At 41.3% G+C, this 24,815-nt stretch overlaps 3 long non-coding RNA genes across 4 annotated transcripts; all 3 read right to left on the bottom strand.

The window, feature by feature from the left end:
• Window positions 1-142: 142 nt before the first annotated feature.
• Window positions 143-3,617, bottom strand: LOC146699467 (uncharacterized). The gene is made up of 4 exons (XR_014922925.1): window positions 3,514-3,617; window positions 1,115-1,198; window positions 987-1,012; window positions 143-372 (listed from the first exon to the last, which is right to left on the bottom strand). It is a non-coding gene; the product is annotated as an uncharacterized LOC146699467 (long non-coding RNA).
• A 6,636-nt stretch (window positions 3,618-10,253) lies between these two features.
• LOC146699466 (uncharacterized) lies at window positions 10,254-15,786 on the bottom strand. 2 transcript variants are annotated; one of them, XR_014922836.1, is made up of 4 exons: window positions 15,692-15,786; window positions 11,574-11,714; window positions 11,452-11,471; window positions 10,254-10,400 (listed from the first exon to the last, which is right to left on the bottom strand). It is a non-coding gene; the product is annotated as an uncharacterized LOC146699466 (long non-coding RNA). The 2 variants fall into 2 exon arrangements; XR_014922837.1 differs by lacking the exon at window positions 15,692-15,786 and adding an exon at window positions 13,290-13,963.
• A 197-nt stretch (window positions 15,787-15,983) lies between these two features.
• Window positions 15,984-18,854, bottom strand: LOC146699465 (uncharacterized). The gene is made up of 4 exons (XR_014922838.1): window positions 18,515-18,854; window positions 17,806-17,913; window positions 17,684-17,703; window positions 15,984-16,139 (listed from the first exon to the last, which is right to left on the bottom strand). It is a non-coding gene; the product is annotated as an uncharacterized LOC146699465 (long non-coding RNA).
• Window positions 18,855-24,815: the final 5,961 nt, after the last annotated feature.

Below are 24,815 nucleotides of genomic sequence, written 5' to 3'. Positions count from 1 at the left end.
CAGCAGAAAGACACTCGATCGAGCTTTAATTCACCTGGTTATGCAAAATATTTTAAAAGAAGTTGAGAAGTAAGTGCTGATAATTGTTAGGCACGCTAACATAATTCAGGTCAGAGCTGATCCAAAACGCACAAACAATCACTTCACAAATCAAAACGTCAAAGCTTTTATTTTCTCCACGTTTTATTACAGTTTTCATCCCAGATAGCAAGCTAATGTCGTTTTTTGTTGCATTTTCACACAGTGTTTCACTGATGACCGTCTTATCATCACTTTGATCTCTGTCGTTGGCTCCGCCCACAGTCAGTTCCAGATTTGAAGGACAGCCAATCCCAGCAGAGGCAGCAGTTTCATCTGACCAATCCCTGAAGCCTGAGAGAGGTCACACAGAGGTCAAATAGTTATTTGACTGATGTGACACAAACACACATGCAGAAATGTTCTTCTGGCACAAATTTCACGCCATAAACTTTATTGTTTTTATACTGAGTAAACTTAAACTGGCCACTGGCAGCCATGCACGGCCAAACTCAAAGGTTAAAAATGCTGGAATTTTCTGATGACGCTTCTTTTGTGGGTGATGCTGCCAACATTCATGGATTGTAATGTCATTAAAAACACTGAGGAACACGACTAAACACTGATGGCTGACCTCTGCTTAGCTGTGCTTAGTTTTAGGATTGTTGAAGTCAAAGTTGAAGTAAACTGTCAGAAATTAAAACCTCCTGAATATAAAGTCAGATTTATTTATTTTTTTTACTAATTATTTCCAATATTAACATTTGAAGTTTAGAAAATACAAATTTAAGCTCAAACATAAAAAAATCTGGGTTTTCTGATGTTAAACACACGTACAGTTTGGCTGTGTTTAATTTGATCTTTATTACATGACATACAGTATGTGACAAAACAAGGAAAGGAAGCTTTAAGTTAAATATTGCAAATTTGTCCTTCACCAATACGTCTGAAAAAAAAAGATGACTCACCTCGTTCATGAGGCCGAGCTCATTATCTAGAAAGACACAAGAAAGCACAGAAGCTGCTGTGAGTACAGCTGAGAAATACTTGTGTTACTAAACAAAGTGTCTGTGTTGTGCAGGTGCTCTGAAGTTACCGTAGTTACTGTAGTCATAGTCTGTAGTGTTATTCTCCGGGTCAATCATTCTTGTATTGGGAGAGCCCGCCTTCTCACTGTTGCCTGGTGATGAGAATTAAATAGAAACAATAAAATGACCTGATGGGACGATGCTATAACCAAAGGCAAGGCAAGTTTATTTGTATAGCACAATTCAACAACAAGGTGATTCAAAGTGCTTTACAGATATATTAGAAACAAAAACAATGATTAAAAATTGATTAAAACAAGCAAACAAACAAACAAACAAACAAACCTGTATATATATATCTGTATATAAAATCAAAACAGATAAAATCAGTAGTTAAATGTAAGTTTTGAAATTTAAGCTTAAAGTGTGGATTTGGTGCTTTATTCAAATGCAGCTGAGAACAGGTGAGTCTTCAACCTGGATTTAAATAAACTGAGTGTTTCAGCTGATCTGAGGCTTTCTGGGAGTTTGTTCCAGATATAAGGAGCATAAAAGCTGAATGCAGCTTCTCCGTGTCTGGTTCTGACTCTGGGAACTGATAAAAGACCGGATCCAGATGACCTGAGGGATCTGGAAGCTTCATACCAAAGCACAAACAAGCACAGAAGTTGCCTTCTGAGTGCAGATTTTGACAGTCATGTGCCTCTGAAAGTGTTCTTCGCTCAGTTAGATGTTGTGAAGGAGTTTTGTTAAACAAGGAAATCATTCTGCGGACGTTTGTCAAAGCTGGGAGGGCACTTAAAGAAAGCTCCAGGCGATCCAGGAGAGGAGGACAACTGCTGCCTAAGCAAAAACCTGTAGTGATGCCTTATGTGTCCGGAGTATTGGAACAGCTGAGACGCCTTTTTTCTAAACATCGCGTCTCCGTGGCTTTTAAACCCCAAAACACACTGTGGAAAAATTGCAAACAGAGTAACATAGCTTACGCTGTTAAGTGCCAGGAGGATGTAACATCCTGGACAGGGAGGAACGCTGGTTTGAGGGCGGAGTCAAGGAGGCCATTTACGTGAAAAGGGAAAGACCACCTCTGAATCGAGGAGGGGGCCTAAGGGTCCATCTGTCACCATCTTACAATGCTGTGATTGCAGCCGTTCCCCACCTCTCTGTGAATGGGACTCATGACCATTGATCAGTAGCTGTTGATCAATGATCAATGGTAACTGATCAGTGGTCACTGGTGATTGATCAGATTGATTAATTACTTTATAGGTCTGTTTCTAATTACAGATAGATTTCAGCTGGTGTCATGTTTCATGTTTCATGTGTTCAATACTTTTTCCCGTCTCATTTCTCATCATTGCACATGACTCATGTACATCTAATGGTTTTATTTCTTTGCTTGTGTGGATTGGTTGTTACCAACATCTGGTGAGAATTTCATGTCAGTAGCACCATTTAGAGTTCAACACTTATTTTACCTGCTGCAATATATATTCATGCGTGTTGTTATGTTGAAGTCTTATTTCAAAAATATTAAATTCATTTTTCATCTCAAAAGTTGACACATGGCAGTTTGGGGCAGCATTCTTCTTTGCAGAACCTCTCGAGTTCTAACAGGTTGGATGGCGAGCATTCCTGCAGGCCAATTTCAGATGCTAACTCATGTTTAAGCCTGGACTCTGAGCACCTCAAGGACATTCACAGATGGGCCTGTGAAGCACTGAATACTTTCTGGATGCACTGTATGACGAGGCTGGATGATTTCACAGTGTTTGCATGTTATACCCACATAGCTACATCTTAGCCACCTTATTTCCTGTTTTCTTCATGTCTGCACTCTAAATCCAAACCCACAGATGCAACGTTTCTGAGGCTTGACTACAAAGAAGAACACTTAGTTCCATGAATACACTCATACACACATTTTGCAGTGCAGCTGTTTTTTTTTTTTGCAGCTTTTTTGTACAGCCTGCTAAAATATGACTTTTTGTTCAGAAGTGTTTTTTTATTTCATGACAACAATTTAGTTTTAATGCAGATAGATGATGCTGTCATTAGATTTTTTGTTTGTTTGTTTGTTTGTTGTTGTTTTTTAACAAATTTTATCCTTAATGCCAACGACATGTCAAGTAAAGTAGATCAGCACCTTTAAATGACCTGGTTTTCTACGACATATTTTTAGAGAAAGACGTCAACAACCGTGAGCATCATGGAGCAAGTCGCTTAGGCTTTCAGTTCAAGGGCGAGTCCACAAGCGGTTTATAAAGAGATGTCGTGGATTACAGTGTTGTTTAGCAATTTTAGTCTATAAGCCAAACAAAAAACTCACAATAACTCTTCAACCTGTAACTGAAAGACTGCAACACACTTCTTCATGAATCTTTCGATCAATATCAGACCTTTGAGTGCAAAAGCAGGTTTAGTCTGTTAATTAAAACAGATATGTGAAAGGTTATAGGTCACTCACCACAACAGGACAACATGATCAGAGCAAGCCAGAGAGAGATGGAGAGCAACACATTCATCCTGGACGAGAGACACAAACTGACTGAAAGAGAGAGAGCGCGGGGAGTGTTCAAATAGAAACTCTCCAAACAAGACAGAACTTGCAGCCTTTAATAACCTCAGCTTTGTGAGTCAGGCCCATCAGGTTTTCTTTTTTTTAGATGAGGCCACGTAAGTTAAAGAAAAAAAGTTTAAGGGCCTGGAGGAGCGACGTGAAAGAAGCAAGTAATGAACTTTAGAAGTAAGTGCCAAAAAGTTGATCCCGTTCCTCTGGACGTTTTCAGTGGGAGAAACGTTTCGTCACTCATCCAAGTGACTTCTTCAGTCTCAGCTGACTGCAGAGTTTCCCAATCTCAACAACAGTACATTTGCATAACGTAAGCAAGCAAGGAATTTATGGCACTTTCAGAACAACTCCCAGCTGAAACAAAGTGGTGTACACTTGACATGCCCAAAAATGATACCTTTAATAAGTATACAAACATTGTCATAGAAAGTCTAAGGAGCTTGGAAAGAAAAGCGTCTGGACTTCTTTAAGTTGCTTGAAGACGTTTCACCTCTCATCCGAGAAGCTTCTTCAGTTCTAAGGTCAAATGGTGGAGAGTCCCAGATCCCACATAAGCCGAGGTGTGAAACTGGGTGTGGGTCCCAATCAGCCAGGGCTTCAGGTGAGCTCATTGTGAAACCTGGCCCCACCTTATCATGTGATTTCCTGAGGTCATTTGGCCCAGGATGTGAGTGGGCGTTAAGGCGTCTGGGAGGGATCTCAAAACTGGATTATAGATGGCAGAGAGTTGTCAAGTCAAGTCAAGTCAAGTTTATTTATAGAGCACATTTAAAAACAACCAAGGCTGACCAAAGTGCTGTACAGTAAATACAGATAAAAATACAATAGAACACAATTTCGTAATAACACCTCGCTGATAAAAATAAAATAAAAATAAATAAACAAATAAATTAAACCTTTCTAAAAGCCAATGAAAAGAGGTGAGTTTTAAGAGCGGTTTTAAAAGTTTCTAGGCTTTTGGAGAGTCTGACGTGAGGAGGTAAACTGTTCCACAGTCTGGGTGCAGCCACAGCAAACGCCCTCTCTCCCTTTGTCTTTAATTTATACCTGGGAACATCTAAAAGCATCAGGTCGGCTGACCTCAAAGATCTCCTGGGGCGATAAGTACTAAGGAGTTCTGACAGGTAAGAAGGTGCAGTGCCATTTAAAACCTTAAAAGCCAGCAATAAGATTTTAAAATCAATCCTAAAGGCAACTGGGAGCCAGTGGAGAGAGCAGAGAACCGGAGTGATGTGGTCTCTTTTTTTTGAACCGGTCAACAGGCGAGCGGCAGCGTTCTGCACCAGTTGAAGGCGATGTAGACAGGAACGATCTAGGCCAGCATAGAGGGAATTGCAGTAGTCTAGCCGTGAAGTAATAAAAGCATGGACCACTCTTTCTAGATCGTTCCTGCAAAGGTAAGACTTGACTTTGGCTAAAATCCGCAAATGATAAAAAGATCCCTTAACTACAGTGCTGATTTGTTTATCAAGTTTAAAAGCATTGTCAAAAATAACACCAAGACTCTTAATGGAAGAAGTGCAATCGGAGGTTAGGGGTCCCAAAAAGTCAAGAGAGAAGTTGGGATCTTTAGGAAGCCCAAACACAATGACTTCAGTTTTGCTTTCATTAAGGTGTAAGAAGTTAAGAGTCATCCAAGTCTTAATGTCAGACAAGCAGGAGAGTAGCGGCTGCAAAGAAACATTGCAGTTCAACCTCAGAGGGAGGTAGATCTGAATATCATCGGCAAAGATGTGGAAGGACACATTATGTTTACGGAGCACATCGCCCAGAGGGAGCAAGTACAGAATAAACAACAGGGGGCCTAGTATGGACCCCTGAGGTACGCCACAGGTTAAAGGAGCTCTGGGAGATGACAGTTCACCAAGGTGAACAGAAAAACTCCTATTATTCAAATAGGACTGGAAAAACTTTAAGACAGTGCCCTTTAAACCGACACAATGTTGAAGGCGGGATAGCAGTATGTTGTGATCAACAGTGTCGAAGGCTGCTGTCAGGTCCAGGGTTACTAAGACAGCAGCACAACCAGAGTCAACAGTTAAAAGCAAATCATTAAAAACTCTCAGAAGGGCAGTTTCTGTGCTATGCCGAGCTCTAAAACCAGACTGGAACTTCTCATAGAGTTGGTGTCGTAAACCCCGCCTCTGTTCAAAGATGGTCGCTAACAGTGGACATAGATGCTTCTTTCACTCCTCTTTCAAACCATCTGTCCTCTCTGTCCAAAATGTGAACATTGGCATCCTCGAAAGAGTGACCTTTGACCTTTAGATGCAGATGGACTGCTGAGTCTTGTCCTGTGGAGGTGGCTCTTCTGTGTTGTGCCATGCGCTTGTGAAGTGGCTGTTTGGTCTCTCCAATGTAGAGGTCTGAGCATTCCTCGCTGCACTGTACAGCAAACACCACATTGTTAAGTTTGTGTTTTGGCGTTTTGTCTTTCGGGTGAACCAGTTTGTGTCTGAGTGTGTTGCTGGGTCTGAAATGCACTGGGATGTCATGATTGGAGAAAACTCTCCTGAGTTTCTCTGATACACCGGCTACATCAGGAATGACAATGTTGTTGTCTGTCCTTCTTCCCTCGCTGGTGTCTGGTCTTCTTTTCTGTGCCTCTTTGCTGACTTTAAGAACGCCCATTTAGGATAGCCGCACGTTTTGAGTGCTTCCTTTACATGTGTGTGTTCCTTCTTTTTCCCTTCAGGCTTAGAGGGAACATGTTCTGCCCGGTGGTGTAGGGTCCTAATTACTCCAAGTTTGTGTTCCAGAGGGTGATGGGAGTCAAAGAGGAGGTACTGGTCCGTGTGTGTGGGCTTCTGGTAAACTTCAATGTTGAGGTTGCCGTTCTCTTCAACGTGCACGGCATAGTCCAGGAAAGGCAAACAGTTATCGGTGTCGATAGAAAGAGATAACATCAAGGAACACCATAGTTCTTTCCGTTTCAGTACTTCCACATTGACACAGTGCGCACTGAGAACCTGAAGTTCTGTGAATTTGTTGATATTGAAAACAGAACAATGCTTTCTCACAGCTTTGCTCCGAGGCATTGAGAGGATGATACAGATATTTTCACCCATAGTGATCAAGAAGTTTTTTGAAGATGACTTCAGTGAGATCTACCTCTGGCACATGCACTAACTCATGTCTGTGTTCCACACAAACATTCAAGAAGTGGAGATATCACCTGAATTTCAGGAGCGGGACCACTCCTCGTTCACGCCCCGTCTGGCCTCAGGCTAGAAAAACCCCTTCTCCAACACCCGCTGTTCTCATTTTCATGCCCCCTGCCCCCCCCCCCCTTTTTCTTTCCTCTCTTCTCCTCTCCTCTCCTCCCTTCCTTTCCTCCCTTTATTTCTCGTTAGTACAGGGGGATCCGCCCGGCCCGAGAGCCGTCGCCAGTCCCCTTCAAGCCCTTCCCCAAACCGCAGCACTAATCACTAGGGATGGGTATTGGTTCAAGGTTCAAGGTTCAAGGTTCTTTATTTGTCACATGCATAGTTATACAAGTATAACACACAGTGAAATGTAGCCTGACACGCTCCTCGACATGTGCAAAAAAATTGATAAGATTTTCACGATTCAGATTCCATTTTCGATTCTGTTTAACGATTCGATTCTTCATCGATTCTTTTTTAAAAAGGAGAACACTAAGGTCGATTAGCTCAGAACTTTGTTTTATATCTTCTCTTTGAACAAGATAGAAATTTAGGAGTAACATGGCCTTACAAACCCAGCAGTGAGATCTTAAGAGATCCAGCCTGCGGCTCTTCAATGGGGTGTCACAGGGTCCCCAGGAAAAACATTGTAAATGTAAAATAATAAAATAAATATTCTTCTGTAGCAATAACAAAGTATAACATAAATCATTCTGTAGCAATTACACAAGAATATCCAGTAATGTCCCTGCCTACAATTAAACACATTCACTTACTGAAAATCATCTGCTGTGGCAAACGGGTGCAAACCTTTGACCACAAACTGAGTCACTGCTCGGTGACATTCGTCTATCCTGGCCTGAAAGGAGACGCTGCCGGCAGACTGCAGCGAGAACTGCCAGCATCTGAGCCACACTCTGTCTCATCATGGTCACTAAATGCACAGTAATGGCAGGTTTGTAATAAGGCAGATCGCACTAACATAATATGCACTGTTAGTTGATTATTTACCTGCCGCATTAACGGGAGAGGACGTGCAAACGTTACCGCTGCTGCTGGGTTGAGATTCACGAGTCCGGAGCGGAATTAAAAACACGACATTCATTTAAGGTCATCGCGTGTTTTGTGATCAAATGCTTTTGATATTCGTAGTGTTTCCTCCCTTAAATGAAACATCTACTTTGCAAGTATTGCAAGTTGCCCTGTTGTCATCTGTTCTCGTAAAGTATAACCAAACTTTTGAGCGTTTGAGCCGCTTACGCGCCGTGTTTCCTGCCAGGTAAATGACGCTCCGCAACGTGGTGACGTCATTTAAGGGAATCGTTTGCAAAAATGGCAAACAATTCCAAGGAACTGAAACAGTGGGAACCGGTTCTCAACAAGAACCGGGTTTCGATACCCATCCCTACTAATCACACTTCCTCATTCCTCATTTCCCATCGTTATCAAGGAAGTAGTGCCTGCTAGTGAAATGGAAAAAGAAAACCTGAGGTTAAAAAAATGTTGAACAGCATCCACACCATTCTTTATGAACGTAAGAGCAACAACTTCATGTCCTTTAAAGTTAAGGGACTACTTGTGTGCCGATGGTGCGCATCCTGCCCGGAGTGTCAGCTGGTTAACCAGCCGGCCATCCCAAATGCACCTTTGTGCCTACTGCCGTTTGAGTGCATATGCATGGGCTTCATTGGGCCATTTCAGTGGACTGCATTGCTTTTGTCACCCTTTTTAACTGAGTAATCTGAATTGATCAAATACGCAGTAATCTGTCATCTAAAGTCGAATAAAAACCAAATATGTGGAATCTACTCTTGTTGGGTTCAGTCAGGATCGTAGTGGTAACTCAACTTAGAGAAGAAAAACCCTCCACTCAAAATGAGACACTGACAATGACTTAAAGGAGAAAAGAGATTTGAGTGTATTCACACATTTAAATTGCCCAAAAACACATCGACATGAACCCAAACCATTTGAATTATTGCAAACATGTAGTTCACCACAATAATTCGCAGCAGATTTCTACCACATAAAAAACCAGCCGGTATATTCTTCACGGAATACATTAACTCAACACGGTACAGGACTGAACCTTTCACAACAGCTTTTTGCATCTTTCTCCGTGCAGGCGGGTGCAGTGAAAGAAAGTCACCGTGAGCAGCTCTATGGACTATGAAGTGATATGGTCGCACAACCTCCTTAAAGCGTGGAGAGAAGCTGAACCTGCTTCTCTGGTGAGGATGGTTTAAGAAAGATAAGTTGGGGCCAGAGGTGCCAAATTGCACATATCTATTTTGATAACCATCTCACACAGAGAGCAGATGTTGCTGCAGTACGACTCTCATAGAGCATCGTTTTGAAACGCAGCCTGGTGTGACGGTACGTTCACGGCCCTACATGAACATAAGAGACTAATTGTTTTGAAAGAATTGACTAAAATGCTGAAAACGGGAGTGATAAAAGAATCGCACAGGGTGAGGTGTAGCCCCATAGTTCTGGTTGTGAAGAAAGATTCTGTGTCTACCACAAGGTGAACGAAGTTGATGTGTATCCCATGCCCCGGGTGGACGAGCTCCTGGACCGGTTAGGCACAGCTCAATTTTTCGTGACACTGTATTCAACTGAAAGAAGTATGCAGTTGGACGGAGGGAGGTACAGTATGTGGGGTAGCACTTGGGGCAGGTGCGTCCACAGGTGGAGAAAACAGCAGTAATTGCATCATGTCTGCACTCCAAGACCAAAAATCTGTATGTTTGGTCTTTCTGCACATAATCTGTTTATAATTATTCAGCCATTTATATTACCCATATCTGCATATACCAGCATATACATACATTTGCCCATAGTACATCTATATAATTGCTCTTAATGCACTTACTACTCTTGCACTTCTGATTAGATGCAAAACAGTATTTTGTTACCCCATGTTCAAACATGTTTATGACAGAGGTAAGAAGATTCCTGGGGCTGGCTGATTATTTTTGCTGGTTCATGCCCGGGTTTGAGGACCTAACCAGCCCAGAATGGTGCCCCAGATCTAGTCTAGTTGACGGAGCAGTGCCAGGCAGCATTTGTGAAGGTGAAAAAGTCTCTGTTTAGGGAGCCGCTTCTCCACACGCCTAACGTCCTGCAGACGGACACCTCGAACAGAGGGCTGGGGGCAGTTTTGTCCTAACAGGTAAGGGTGGTCGGCCGTACATGAGCTGAAAATTGAACGACCAAATAATGAGGTACAACATTGTAGAGAAGGAGTTTCTGGCAATCTGACACGTGGTGATTTCTTGCATTATTACCTCCTGGGACACTCATTCACCCTCTGCTCAGAAAACACCTCGCTACAGTGGCCCCACAACATAAATGATCCCAACACCCAGATCACCCGGTGGAATCTGGCTTTGCAGCCTTTTAACTTCAAGGTGGTCCATAGTGCAGGGACGCAGACGGTTGTGGCCAAAAATAATAAACACAATCACTCCATGAATGAAATAGTTTCAAAAATTAAGTCTTTTATTTTTTATTTTTTATTACAACTTGTGCAGATAAAGCTTCTGTCTTTGGCTCCGCCCACAGTCAGTTCCAGATCAGAAGGACAGCCAATCCCAGCAGGAGCAGCAGTTTCATGTGACCAATCCCTGAGGCCTGAGAGAGGTCACACAGAGGTCAAATAGTTATTTGACTGATGTGACACAAACACACATGCAGAAATGTTCTTCTGGCACAAATTTCACGCCATAAACTTTATTGTTTTCATACTGAGTAAACTTAAACTGGCCACTGGCAGCCATGCACGCCCAAACTCAAAGGTTAAAAATGCTGGAATTTTCCGATGACGCTTCTTTTGTGGGTGATGCTGCCAACATTCATGGATTGTAATGTCATTAAAATTCTGTCATCAGATAAAAATAAGTTGTTGTCATCAACATAAGTGATTAGTTTGTTACAGATGGCGTGCTGGTACCACATCAGAATCCTTATTTAAAGCTTCCTTTATTCCTCACAGCACAGATTCAATGAAGCGAACATCACTCAGATATTTTCACCATATTGAAATGATAAAAGCTCAAAGCTGCTCCACATCATCGTTCTACAACAAGCTCACAGGCTTGTGTTTGAGTTCAGGTGTTCCTCACATACGTGACACAAAACCACAAACATGCAGACGGGACAGAAACTGTTTATCAAGCGTCTGCAGGAAAGTTAGACCAACTAAAAAGCCACAAGTAAGTGACGGGCTTACATGCCAGCTTTACTTGTAGTTTTGAAGTAACGTCGGAAAAATAAAAGTCAGCTAAACACTGATGGCTGATCTCTGCTTAGCTGTGCTTAGTTTTAGGATTGTTGAAGTGAATCCAGCGGGCATCTGTCAGAAAACCTCCTGAATATAAAGTCGGGTTTTTTTTCTAATTATTTCCAATATTAATGTTTAAAGTTTAAAAAAGTACAAATTTAAGCTCAAACACAAAAAAAAAATCTTTGGATTTTCTGATGTTAAACACTCATTTTGTGACATGTGTAATCAGGATTTCTGGAGGTGTTTTTGCAGTTCAGCTGTGCTTAATGTGATCGTCCACAGTTATTACATGATAGTATGTGACAAAAATAAGGAAAAGCAAAATAACCAAATAAATCTTTTCCAGTTTTAAGTTGTAATTCTGTCCTTTACCAGTACATCTGAAAAAAGATGGCTTACCTTGTTCATGGGGACAAATTCTAGAAAGACACAAGAAAGCACAGAAGCTGCTGTGAGTACAGCTCAGTAATAGTTGTGTTACTAGATAAAGTGTCTGTGTTGTGCAGGTGCTCTGGAGTTACCATAGTTATTGTGGTCATTCCCAGTGTTATTCTCTAGGATGTTATCGTAGTCATAATAACCGTAGGAGCCATGATAACTGTAGTAAAAATTCTGCAGGAATGCGATTTCTTCATGGTGCAAGTTTTCCTTTTCAACGATTCCTGGCGATGAAGATTAAGCAGAAACATTATAATCATGTCACCTGATTGAAAGTGGGCTAAAAACAAACTACAGACAACCAACAAACTCTACAAGCCTGGCAGGTTTTTCAGTTATTGAACTTTTTGGTTTTAATGTACCAAATATTAATTTAGTGGTATGACGTTGTTTAACAAATTTCCTGTACTGATCTCTCTCATGTAATTGCATTAAAAAAACAGGATGTTAACGAAACATCCTGTAATTAGTTAAGATGGCAGTTGGGGTCAAGACCGGTGGGAGTGAACCCTGATGTGACGTTATGATGAGCAGAGTAAGAGCAACCCAACAGGATGGCACCGGATCTGACATAAACGGTAGTAACCAGACCGAAAAGCAGCGCACATTTCGGTGCTTTTTTTTTCCTGAGCTCTGATACACTTTGGATTCTAGCCAATCATTTTACCTTTCCGAGGATAGTAGGCGGGTCCAGGTACGTACGTTCTTTTAGAGCAGAGCTACAGATTAAAAATGCCCAAAGCGAAGCGGTCAAAAGTCTGGCTGTACTTCACAGCAAAAGATGTAAACTCAGCAGCAACAAGTGCTTTAAGCTGATACTGTGATACTGTCAAAGGAGGTAACACCAAGAATCCGATGAAACACCTGGTGACGTATAGCATTTTGTTAAAAGCCGAGAAATGCGCCGTATTTGCTGCGAGACCTCACACCGAGCACATCTACTGCGGGTGTGGTGCCTGTTATCGGACCCGGAGTTAGCAACATCCCCCAAAAACCCGAAGAGGAGAGTCCTGGCCCCTAGCCCTGCCAGTGTAGCAGAAATGATGAGGATGATGATGCAGCAGCAGCCGTTCTTCTCTGCGTGAGTAGCTTAATGTTGTTCGTGTGTAATTTACGTTGAGTAGGCTAACCACGTTATTACATCAATGCATGTAAGGTGAACTAGCAAACATCATCATAGCTACATGCGGCTGTCTTCTTGTTTGATGGCAGATGCTCCCTTCACCCTGGCCAAAAAGGCTAAAATGACCAAAGGAAAAGAGGAAAACAGTTAAACATGAGAGGTTCTTGGACAAAGTTTGTGTTTTTTCCATTCTTTAAGCACCGGTTCGAGCACCGTTTAAGCACCGGCACCGTTTCAAAAGTACCGGTTTGGTACTGGTATCGGATAAAACCTAAACGATATCCATCCCTAGTAATAAGTAACTAATTACTTCTGAAAATAAGTAACAGAATTATTTTCTTGGAGAAGTAATCAATAATTATTATTTAACTACTATGTTCAAGTAACTTGACCAACACTGCTGATGGATGACCTCCATGGAGCACGTCTGAAGACTGTGCATGCTTAGTTTTTAGGACTGTTGAAGTGAATCCAGCAGTTAGTGTTGCCAAAAGTTTGGAAATAATTAGCAAATAATCTTATTTTAAGAAATAATGCAGAAAACATCCTGATTCCCTCCAAAAAAGGACAGGCGTGATCGTTCTCTCAATCAGCATCACATCTTTCATGTAAAACAGCTTAAATCCACACTGGATTTTAGAGGGATTAAAGGATGTTCTGGTTCCAGTTCACTCACCACAGCAGACTAACATCATCAGAGACAGCCAGAGACAGATGGACAGCAAGACATTCATCCTGGACGACAGACACAAACTCACTGAAAGAGCTTCACGACTTTAAACATCAGACTCAACTGACGAGGAAGTGAAAAAGCGCTGAAAATAAACCTTTGTCTTCTTGTTAGTCTGCTTTAACTTCACATGCAGACTGAATATACTACCAAGGAGTATTAGGGCCACATTAAGAAAGAAAAATATTATTAATCATTTCGAGAATAAAGGCAAAATTTCAAGATTACAGGTGTAATTCTATTTGGATATATGTGGTCAGTGTACGCGGGGAAACTGCGACCCTCAAGGAAAAAACAAAAATGTGTGGCGAGTAGAGATGGACTGATTCGATATTACATATCGGTCCGATACTGACCTACATCACTGGATCGGATATTGGAGAGAAATAAAAAATGTAATCTGATCCATTAAATATCACAAAAACACCTCACAAAACTTGTGACATGGCGTAACTCGGCTCATAACCATAGCACGTCGAAAGAGTATGCGTCATGTGACAGAGCGGCTGTGGCGTGCGAGACCTGATGGCGGTCTGGTTGAGCATTTGGAGCCTCGCTACGTCCTTCCAAACCGGCATTTCATCTCTGAGAGAGCTATCCCAGAGAAGTAAAGCAAGTGTGTAAGTTCATGTCTGAATGTTTTTCAAGCATCCCCACGTTAAGCTTAACAATGGAGCGACTGCCTCCCCCTCCCTCTCCTGTTGCTACTTCAATCATGAAATTGATTAATGATCAGCTGATCGGCTTTTCTGTCACGAGTCCGTCTCAGAAAGAGGAAACCAGCAGCTGAACAACAGCAGCACGTTTAAGCTTGATAAGCTGTTGTTAGAATTTATTTAATATTACTTTCTACACCAGGATCTTTTTCTACAGCTGACGTAACTGTGCGGGGGCGGATCTAGCATGGTTTAGCTAGGGGGGCCGATAGGGCATGAACAGGGAAAAGGGGGCACAAAGACATACTTTTCTTTCTTATTCTCATTTAAAATGTCGAGCTTTTAATAAATAATTATCTGAATTTTACAAAGTTTTAATCTGATGTAAAACTGATAGAATTCCTTTACTGTATATAGTAACTATTAACTCTAATATACCCTATTAAGCTATAGCACTTTTTTCTTTGGGAAGGTACCATCTGTGCAGTCTGCAATTCTGTTGAGGGAAGATGCTGAATCTATTTAATTACTGTGGAAGAAAAAAAAATTTACGCCCAGCCCCGCCAATCGGCCACCAGGAGTGAGCCGGTACATACATGAGCGCCCAGCCCCAGACGACAAGGACCACCAACACACCAACGTCTGAGGGCATCAGCCACCAGCAATTATTAATTAGTCAGATAAAAGGCACTGGGGAACTCAGCAACACAAAACGACCTGGACATCCACGGAAGACAACAGTGGTAGATGATCACAGAATTATTTCCATGGTGAAGAGAAACCTGTTCACAAAAGCTGGGCAGAATTCTTCTTTGCAGAACCTCTCAAGTTCTAACAGGTTGGATGGCGAGCATTCAGGCCAATTTCAGATGCTAACTCACGTTTAAGCCTGGACTCTGTCTGAGCACCTCAAGGACATTCACAGATGGGCCTGTGGAGCTCTGAATACTTTCTGGATGCACTGTATGACGAGGCTGGATGATTTCACAGTGTTTGCATGTTATACCCACATAGCTACATCTTAGCCACCTCATTTCCTCTTTTCTTCATGTCTGCACTCAAACCCACAGATGCAACGTTTCTGAGGCTTGACTGCAAAGAACATTTTCATCAATACACACATTTTGTGCGCTAACATCAGTGCAGCTTTTTTGTACAGCCTGCTAAAATATGACTTAAAACATCTTTTTGTTCAGAAATGTTGTTTTATTTCATGACAACATTTTTGTTTTTATGCAGATAGATTATGCTGCCATTAGTTTTTTTCTAGGTTTATCTTTAATGCTGCTTACACTCCAGTTTTACTCTTAAGTGTAAAAACCAGAACATGTCAAGTAAAGTAGATCAGCACCTTTAAATGACCTGGTTTTCTACGACATATTTTTAGAGAAAGACGTCAACAACCGTGAGCATCATGGAGCAAGTCGCTTAGGCTTTCAGTTCAAGGGCGAGTCCACAAGCGGTTTATAAAGAGATGTCGTGGATTACAGTGTTGTTTAGCAATTTTAGTCTATAAGCCAAACAAAAAACTCACAATAACTCTTCAACCTGTAACTGAAAGACTGCAACACACTTCTTCTGAGAGCCGATAAAACCTTCATGAATCTTTCGATCAATATCAGACCTTTGAGTGCAAAAGCAGGTTTAGTCTGTTAATTAAAACAGATATGTGAAAGGTCATAGGTCACTCACCACAACAGGACGACATGATCAGAGCAAGCCAGAGAGAGATGGAGAGCAACACATTCATCCTGGACGAGAGACACAAACTGACTGAGACAGACAGAGAGAGAGGGGGGGAGTGTCTAAATGGAAACTCTCCAAACGAGAGAAAACTTACAGCTTTTAATGAGCCTCAGCTTTGTGAGTCGGACCCAACAGGTTTTTTAGGATGAGGCCACTGAACTTAAAGAAAGATGTAAGCCCTGATAATAAAACATAAGGCAGGTCAGAGCTGTTCAAAATAAACAAACAATCACTCGAATAGTTTCAAAAATAAAGTCTTTTATTTTGTCTTTTTTATTACAACTTTCATTGCAGATAAAGCTTCTGTCTTTGGCTCCACCCACAATCAGTTCCAGATTTGATGGACAACCAATCCCAGCAGGAGCATCAGTTTCAGCTGACCAATCCCTGAGGCCTGAGAGAGGTCACACACAAACACACAGGCAGAAATGTTCAAATTTCACGCCATAAACTTTATTGTTTTCATACTGAGTAAACTTAAACTGGCCACTGGCAGCCATGCACGCCCAAATTATGGAGACACGTGTTACACGCATGGATGCATGCGTCCTCACATATGTGGTGCTATGATAAAGATAAAGACATGAAAATCGTAGCCCCCCCATTTTATTTTATGCTCAAAGACACTTTCTTTTGGAAAGGCCACTGTTAATGTCGATTGTACTGTTCGCCAGCAGGGGGCACTCAGTCTCGAACGCATCGGTAGCTGGCGCTTCACGAGTGTTAGTCAGTAGTGAAGATGCAGCGTACGGCCCGCGCAGAAAGAACTGATTGACTGTTTTTCTGTTTTTCTACAGGTAAGCTGGGTGGGATGTTATAAAAGTGACAGACCGCAGTGGCGGCTGATGATGAAGGTCTTGTAGTGTGACAATGTTAGGCTGGAGATTTAATTCCCAAGTTTATCCAGTTGTTAGACTGTGCCGAGAGTCTTTGATTTCCATACAGGTATTTTTTGGGTCAAAGCCACAATATATGTTTTGCACAATAAGAGAAAGTGACTGAATGTTCAGTTCAAGTCAAGAACAACGTTTAGTTGAAAAGGATGCAGGTTGATAAATGCAGTTCAGGTTGATGAATAGATGAAAACAAGATAAAACTGTAATGAGAGTTCACTCTGGTATTCGTGCATACAGTAAAATGTACTTTTGTGATTGGGCAGTACATAAAAGTGTTGCGTGTGACTATGAAAGTGTAAAGTTTAGAGAAAGTAAGGTCATTGTCACTAGAAGAAGTGTTAGTCAGTAGCGAAGAGGCAGCGTACGAACTAAAAGAAAGAACTGGTTAACCTGTCGTTTTTCTATTTTTCTACAGTTTCTGTGAAAAAGAAATATGTTGCACAGGAGATGAGTTTGCGCATCATTTTCAGCAGTGTCACGAGTACAGTACGTGACACAAAACCACAAACATGCAGACTGGAAGAAACTCAACAACTTTCATTTCTGTTTATCAAGCGTCTGCAGGAAAGTTAGACCAACTAAAAAGCCACAAGTGAGTGACGGGCTTACACGCCAGCTTTACTTGTAGTTTTGAAGTAACGTCAGAAAAATAAAAGTCAGCTAAACACTGATGGCTGATCTCTGCTTAGCTGTGCTTAGTTTTAGGATTGTTGAAGTGAATCCAGCGGGCATCTGTCAGAAAACCTCCAGACAAGAAAGTGGGATTTTTTTTCTAATTATTTCCAATACTAATGTTTAAAGTTTAAAAAAGTACAAATTTAAGCTCAAACACAAAAAAAAATCTTTGGATTTTCTGATGTTAAACACTGATTTTGTGACATGTGTAATCAGGATTTCTGGAGGTGTTTTTGCAGTTCAGCTGTGTTTATTACATGATAGTATGTGACAAAAATAAGGAAAAGCAAAATAATCAAATAAATCTTTTCCAGTTTTAAGTTGTAAATCTGTCCTTTACCAGTACATCTGAAAAAAGATGGCTTACCTTGTTCATGGGGAAAAAATCTAGAAAGACACAAGAAAGCACAGAAGCTGCTGTGAGTACAGCTCAGTAACAGTTGTGTTACTAGATAAAGTGTCTGTGTTGTGCAGGTGCTCTGAAGTTACCATAGTAATCGTAGTCATAATAAGAAGATAAGTTATAATAAGAAGTGTAGTTATTTGCTGAGAATTCATACATGTCTTCATGGTGTAAGTTTTCCTTTTCAATGATTCCTGGTGATGAAAATTAAGCAGAAACAATAAATTCATGTGACCTGATGGAAGGTGAGCTAAAAACAAACTCCAGACAACCTACAAACTGCTCTACAAGCCTGGCATTTTAGTTTTTAGTTTTTTAGTTTTTGATGTTCATGGTTTCATGCACCAAACATTAATGTAGTGGTATGAAGTTGTTTGACAGAGCAAGTGTCTCCAGGACAATTACTCCAGCAAATTCTTAACAGATCTCTAAATTTATTTTTAAACAATCTTTTTAAAAACTTATGAAACTGTAACTGCAGTAATGCAACAAACATCTTCTGACGTCCAGTAAAGTCACGATGGATCAATCAGCTGGTCGACCTCTGTGGAGCAAGTTTGCTTTTTTAGGACTGTTGACGTGAATCCATCAGTTAGCAAAATGATTTGCAATTTTAATATTTAAAGTTTCAAAGCAGCTGCAGCAGTTTATAAGAAATAATGCAGAAAACATCCTGACTGCCAAAAAAAGAACAGGCGTGATCATTCTCTCAATCAGCATCACATCTTTCATGTAAAACAGCTTAAACCTGCAGCAGATTAGGATTAAAGGATGTTCTGGTTCCAGTTCACTCACCACAGCAGACTAACATCATCAGAGACAGCCAGAGACAGATGGACAGCAAGGCATTCATCCTGAACGACAGACACAAACTCACTGAGAGAGCTTCACGACTTCAACAAGATGACAAAAGTTTATTGTAAGCACTTTTCACTTCCTCATCAGCTCAGTCTGTCTGCTTTTTACATGCAGACAGACTGAATATACTTCCAAGGAGTATTAGGGAAACATATTATTAATCATTTCGAGAATAAAGGCAAAATTTCAAGATTACAGTTGTTGTTTCAAGACCCTTCTATACCCTCTGAGTGAGTGAAATGGTTTCTTTTAGCTGATAAACACAGTGTGTTGATGAGTATAAGGACGCTGAAAAGAAAAAGCTGAGTCTGCTCAGACAGAAAAACACAAATTCAGAAGAGGGGATGCACACAAAGAAAAAAAAAGAGGATGTGGTATATCATAATACAGTTAATACATTTGTTTCACTGACCCATCCTAACAAGGCATTTCATAGAGATTACAGCAAACATGTTACGTTTCAACTTTAATTTTAAAATTTCAATTTTATTCTCAAAATGATTGAAAATATTTTTTATTTTCTTAATGTAGCAATAATACTCCGGTGTAATCTCCAAAAGTGGGTTCTGTTCATCTGGACATTTTCAGTGGGAGAAACGTTTCGTCACTCATCCAGGTGACTCTGCTGACTACAGGTTTCCCCGCCTTATGTATGAATTTTGGTTTGTGCTTACTGACCTCGAACTGATGTTATGTGCTACACGATGCTCAAAAATCTTTCAAAAAAACTTTTAGTGCCACTTTTCGGAGCATTACGGTTACTGTTGCCAGGAGCCTCGCGGAGTAATACGTACTGTGCTTCAACAAAACATTACCGTGTTGTGTATGTATAACGACTTCAAAATGGCACCTGCGAAGAGACACGCTTACGAAGCGGATTTTAAACTCCGAGCAATCAGTTATGCAGCAGAAAATGGAAATAGAGCAGCTGCGAGACAATTCGGCATTAATGAGTCGATGGTGCGCAAGTGGAGGAAGCAAGAAGATGACCTAAAACAAGTAAAGATGACCAAAAGGAGTTTCCGAGGGAACAAGGCGCGATGGCCGCAGTTAGTGGACAAAATTGAACAGTGGGTTATTGAACAGAGAACAGCAGGCAGAAGTGTCTCTACAGTCTCTATTCGACTCAAGGCAACAGCGGCAGCACCTGACATGCAGATCAACGACTTTCGAGGGGGACCTTCTTGGTGCTTCCGTTTTATGAAAAGGCATAATCTCTCAATCCGCACAAGAACTACTGTCTCACAGCAACTGCCAAACGATTACAAAGAAAAGTTGGCCATTTTCTGCACGCACTGCCAGAATAAGATCACTGAAAAGAAGATCCAGCTAGAACGCATCACTAACATGGACGAGGTCCCCCTCAACTTTGACATCCCCGTGAACTGTACTGTCGAGAAAACAGGGACCAGTACGGTATCTATACGCAACACAGGGAACGAGAAGTCATCCTTCACTGTAGTTCTGGGCTGCCAAGCTAATGGCCAGAAACTACCACCCATGGTCATTTTCAAGAGGAAGACTTTGCCAAAAGAAAAGTTTCCGGCTGACGTCATCGTCAAGGCTAACTCAAAGGGCTGGATGGACGAGGAGAAGATGAGCGAGTTAAGGTAAGGTATCAGTCTCAAGTGTCGTCCGAGCTTTCACGAAGGCTGGAATAATCACTGAACAGCTAAGTAACCGCAACAACTGATTCAGATAATGATGAATGATGTTTAACTTATCTGATTGTTTTATTTTGCTGAATGCACTTTAAATGCCTTTTAATCCGGCGTGAGAGGGATCCGGGCATCGTTGATACCGAAATTGCGCAGCTGTTTACCGTAACTCAGACACGGAAGGTAAAGAATTTGATGGAATTGTGGAAGTTGAATGTACTGGCAAAAGTAAGTGTATTTTTCAATATTGAATGTGTTACAGCTTAACAGTGTTAAGAGTTAATGTGAATGAGCTTACTAAAGGTCAAGTTATCTGACTGTTTTGTTTGTCTTAATGCACCTTATAATACGGTACACCTTATGTATGAAAACAGACCCAGTCTTCAACGGTGCGCCTTATAGTGCGGAAAATATGGTATATCTATTTTATTGCTAAAGCACTTTCTGGATGAATGCAAACTTCATTTCGTTGCCTTGTAATTGTGACATGTGCAATAACAATAAAGTTGAATTCTATTCTATTCTATTTGCATAATGACTGAAACCAGCCCACAGAAGGAACAATGGGCTGGGAGGTCAGTTCCTTCATCATAATTATGCAAATTCTCATGACCATTGATCAACAACCTCTGATCAATAACCATGAGTACCATTCACAGAGTTGGGGAATGGCTGCAATCACAGCATTGTAAGATGGTGATAGATGTACCCTTAGGCCCCCTCCTCGATTCAGAGATGGTCTTTCCCTTTCACGTAAATGGCCTCCTTGACTCCGCCCTCAAACCAGCGTTCCTCACTGTCCAGGATGTTACATCCTCATCATTGAAAGAGTGTCCGCTGGCCTGTAGGTGTAAATAGACTGCAGAGTCCTGGCCTGACGAGGTGGCTCTTCTGTGTTGTGCCATCCGCTTCGCCAGAGGTTGTTTGGTTTCCCCGATGTATAAATCCTGGCAATCCTCCTGCACTTAACAGCGTACACTATGTTACTCTGTTTGTGTCGGGGGAGCAGATCCTTGGGGTGGACCAGTTTTTGGCGCAGCGTGTTTTGGGGTTTGAAAGCCACAGAGACACGATGTTTAGAAAAAATGCGTCTCAACTGCTCCGATACTTCTGACACATATGGGATCACTACAGGTTTTCGTTTAGGCAGCGGTTGTCCTTCTCTCTTGGATCAGTTGGAGCTTTCTGTAGGAGCCTTTCCAGCTTTGACAAAAGTCCAGCTGGGATAACCACATTTACTCAGGGCCTTCTTCATGTGATGTTCTTCTGCCTCCCTGGCTGCTGTGTCAGTGGGGATGGTGTTCGCTCTGTGTTGTAGCGTCCTGATGACTCCCAGTTTATGCTCCAGTGGATGATGAGAGTCAAACCTTAAATAGTAATCCGTATGTGTTGTTGATCAATGGTCATGAGAATTTGCATAATTATGATTAAGGAACTGACCTCCCAGCCCATTGTTCCTTCACTGGGCTGGTTTCAGTCATTATGCAAATGTCCTGTTTATAAGATTGAAACCTGCAGTCAGCTGAGACTGAAGAAGTCACCTGGATGATGACGAAACGTTTCTCCCACAAAACGCTACGACCAGATGAACAGAATCAACTTTTGGAGATTTACTTACCTGGATGATTGAGATGCATCAAGACTCTGGTGTAATATACAGACTCATACAGTGGGATTTTATATGGTTTGATTTCCTTGTAATAAATTTGACCTTTTTGGCTGATTTCCAGCTTCAGGTATTTACTGAAAAAAAAGAAATAAAAGTCCATATTCAGCTTATAGCCATTTATGCAGCCTCTAAATTCATCACGCAGTTATGTGAAGACAAAATAGACAATTATGCTCAAAAAACAAGCCAATAAAATAAAACCACCAAAAACTGTTGCACATTTGACAACTTTCACTTCTGCTTTCGTTGTGTCTGCAGGAAAATGAAAGTCGCCCGCTTAAAAGCCTCAAGATGGTAAAAGTCTTGCTGTGGCTTTAAAATCCCGCTTTCATTTTGCTGATGAGTCTAATGCCTGAAGAACGCGTTGTACTAAAACATAGTAGAGCTGACTTCTACTTGTTCCTTATGGTCAATTATAGGCCAATCTCCAACCTTCCTTTCATATCAAACATCCTTGAAAGAGTAGTTGTCAAACAGCTAACAGATCATCTGCAGAGGTTTATTTGAAGAGTTTCAGTCAGGTTTCAGAGCTCATCACAGCACAGAAACAGCTTTAGTGAAGGTTACAAATGATCTTCTTATGGCCTCTGACAGTGGACTCATCTCTGTGCTTGTCCTGCTAGACCTCAGTGCAGCGTTCGATACTGTCGACCATAATATCCTATTAGAGCGATTAGAACATGCTGTAGGTATTACAGGTACTGCACTGCAGTGGTTTGTGTCATATCTATCTAATAGACTCCAGTTTGTGCATGTAAATGGAGAGTCCTCTTCACACACTGAGGTTAATTATGGAGTTCCACAGGGTTCAGTGCTAGGACCAATTCTGTTTACATTATACATGCTTCCCTTAGGCAGTATCATTAGAAGACATAGCATACATTTACACTGCTATGCAGATGACACCCAGCTCTATCTGTCCATGAAGCCAGATAACACACACCAATGAGTTAAACTGCAGGAATGTCTTAAAGACATAAAGACCTGGATGGCCGCTAACTTTCTGCTTCTTAATTCAGATAAAACTGAGGTTATTGTACTCGGCCCTGAAAAGCTTAGAAATATGATATCTAACCAGATTCTTACTCTGGATGGCATTACCTTGGCCTCCAGCAACGCTGTGAGGAACCTTGGAGTCATTTTTGACCAGGACATGTCCTTCAACGCACATATTAAACAAATATGTAAGACTGCTTTCTTCCATTTGTGCAACATCTCTAAAGTTAGAAATATCCTGTCTCAGAGTGACGCTGAAAAACTAGTTCCCCTCCCTGAGCCTAGTTCTAGGATACTCCAGTGAGGTTTCTGATAAATCTAGTACTCTGTGACTGTATCTGATGACTGGCAGGTCATAAGTGTTGATAGATCTTGTTCTTACCGTTCAGCTGACTCCTCAGGACTTGCCTGACCCTCTGCAGGTACTTGGTGGTTGCAGCTTTCCTAGCAGCCTGTTCATGGTTCCTATTTTCCTGTGGGATTCCCAGGTACTCGTAGGCATCCTCAGTGTCTGCAATGTTTCCTTCTGGTAGTGCAATCCCCTCAGTTCGGAGTACTCTTTTTTGGGAAGATTGACTGTTTGGATTTTGATTATTTTTTTCCCCCTGAATAATAAACTGCCTCTTTTATAAACTGCATTTTCTGTTTTCTTTGTTAATATTTAAATTTCTTTGATGATCTGAAATATTTATTAAATATTATTAAGTTTGACAAACACACACACAAAAAAAAAATAGGGGGTGGGGATGTAAAAGCTGCAGAGTTTACAGTGTCAGTACTTTATCTGTGTTTTATACCCACAAAGCTAGACGTTTAGACACCATCTGTGCTCGAAATTCAAACTGATGTGAACATTGTTATGGCCCTGGCAGAGCGGCCTCCTGAAGTTGTCTGTGTGGGCGTGTCCGACCATCTCTCCTGCCTTAGCTGCCACCTTTCTTTTGTGCAGCTGACTCTCGTCAGTAATTAAAAGTATTTAATCCCAGGGAAAGGTGAGCTCTGAGCCAGCGTGCCATTAGTGTGGTTGCAGCTAGTGAGCTGTGTGGTTGTGTGGTTGCAGCTAGTGAGCTGTGTGGTTGCAGCTAGTGAGTTGTGTGTTTGTGTGGTTGCAGCTAGTGAGCTGTGTGGTTGTGTGGTTGCAGCTAGTGAGCTGTGTGGTTGCAGTTAGTGAGTTGTGTGTTTGTGTGGTTGCAGCTAGTGAGCTGTGTGGTTGTGTGGTTGCAGCTAGTGAGCTGCTCTCTTTTTGACTTACTTTTTACTTTATTGACCACCGCTTGAGTTGTGTTTGTTTTCCTTAAATGGTGATAGCAGCTTGTCCGTCTCTTTTAGTTGAGCTACTTTAATAAAACTATTTAATTTAACCTTTTTGCCTCCTTGACTCCTTTTTCTGACCCGGACACTTTTTGTTACTTCCCCCCCTCATCGCCTGGACCCTTTTACGGGAACGTAACAACATCACAAACCCACAGATACAAAGTGGCACAGACATGATTACAATCAAAGAAGGAGCACTTAGCCTCATGAATGCACTCATTTGACCTTTTACGTACAGTATGCTAAGATTTTGATTATCATCCTGCCTCTGTAACCTGTTGAGTTACATCATCCCTAAAAACTCCTGCTGTACAGAAGCGCCGAATAACTTGACAAAAACGTGAAGCAGGATAACAATAATGTGAACGCTTAAACATCATTCAGATTAATAACTATGTACACCTTTGTTTGTCACTATTCAAGTCTTTCACATTGCTGCGCTTTAAATGACTTACACAAATGCATTGAGGCATTTCAGAGGCAATGATTCAATGATTAAAATTTAAATTATGATAGTTTTGTATTGAAAGATGTATATTTTCCTTGTAAAGAAGTAAATATGGGTAATAAATAGCACTACCTAAATAGAAGATTGCACAGA

Source organism: Copadichromis virginalis, linkage group LG11 (genome assembly GCF_057382275.1).
Source record: "Copadichromis virginalis isolate Kocher_CV1m ecotype Utaka linkage group LG11, C_Virginalis_male_GT1.1, whole genome shotgun sequence".
NCBI classification, from domain to species: Eukaryota; Metazoa; Chordata; class Actinopteri; order Cichliformes; family Cichlidae; genus Copadichromis; species Copadichromis virginalis.
The sequence above is the reverse complement of the archived record's forward strand: the minus strand, read 5'-3'. Positions and strand labels throughout refer to the sequence as shown.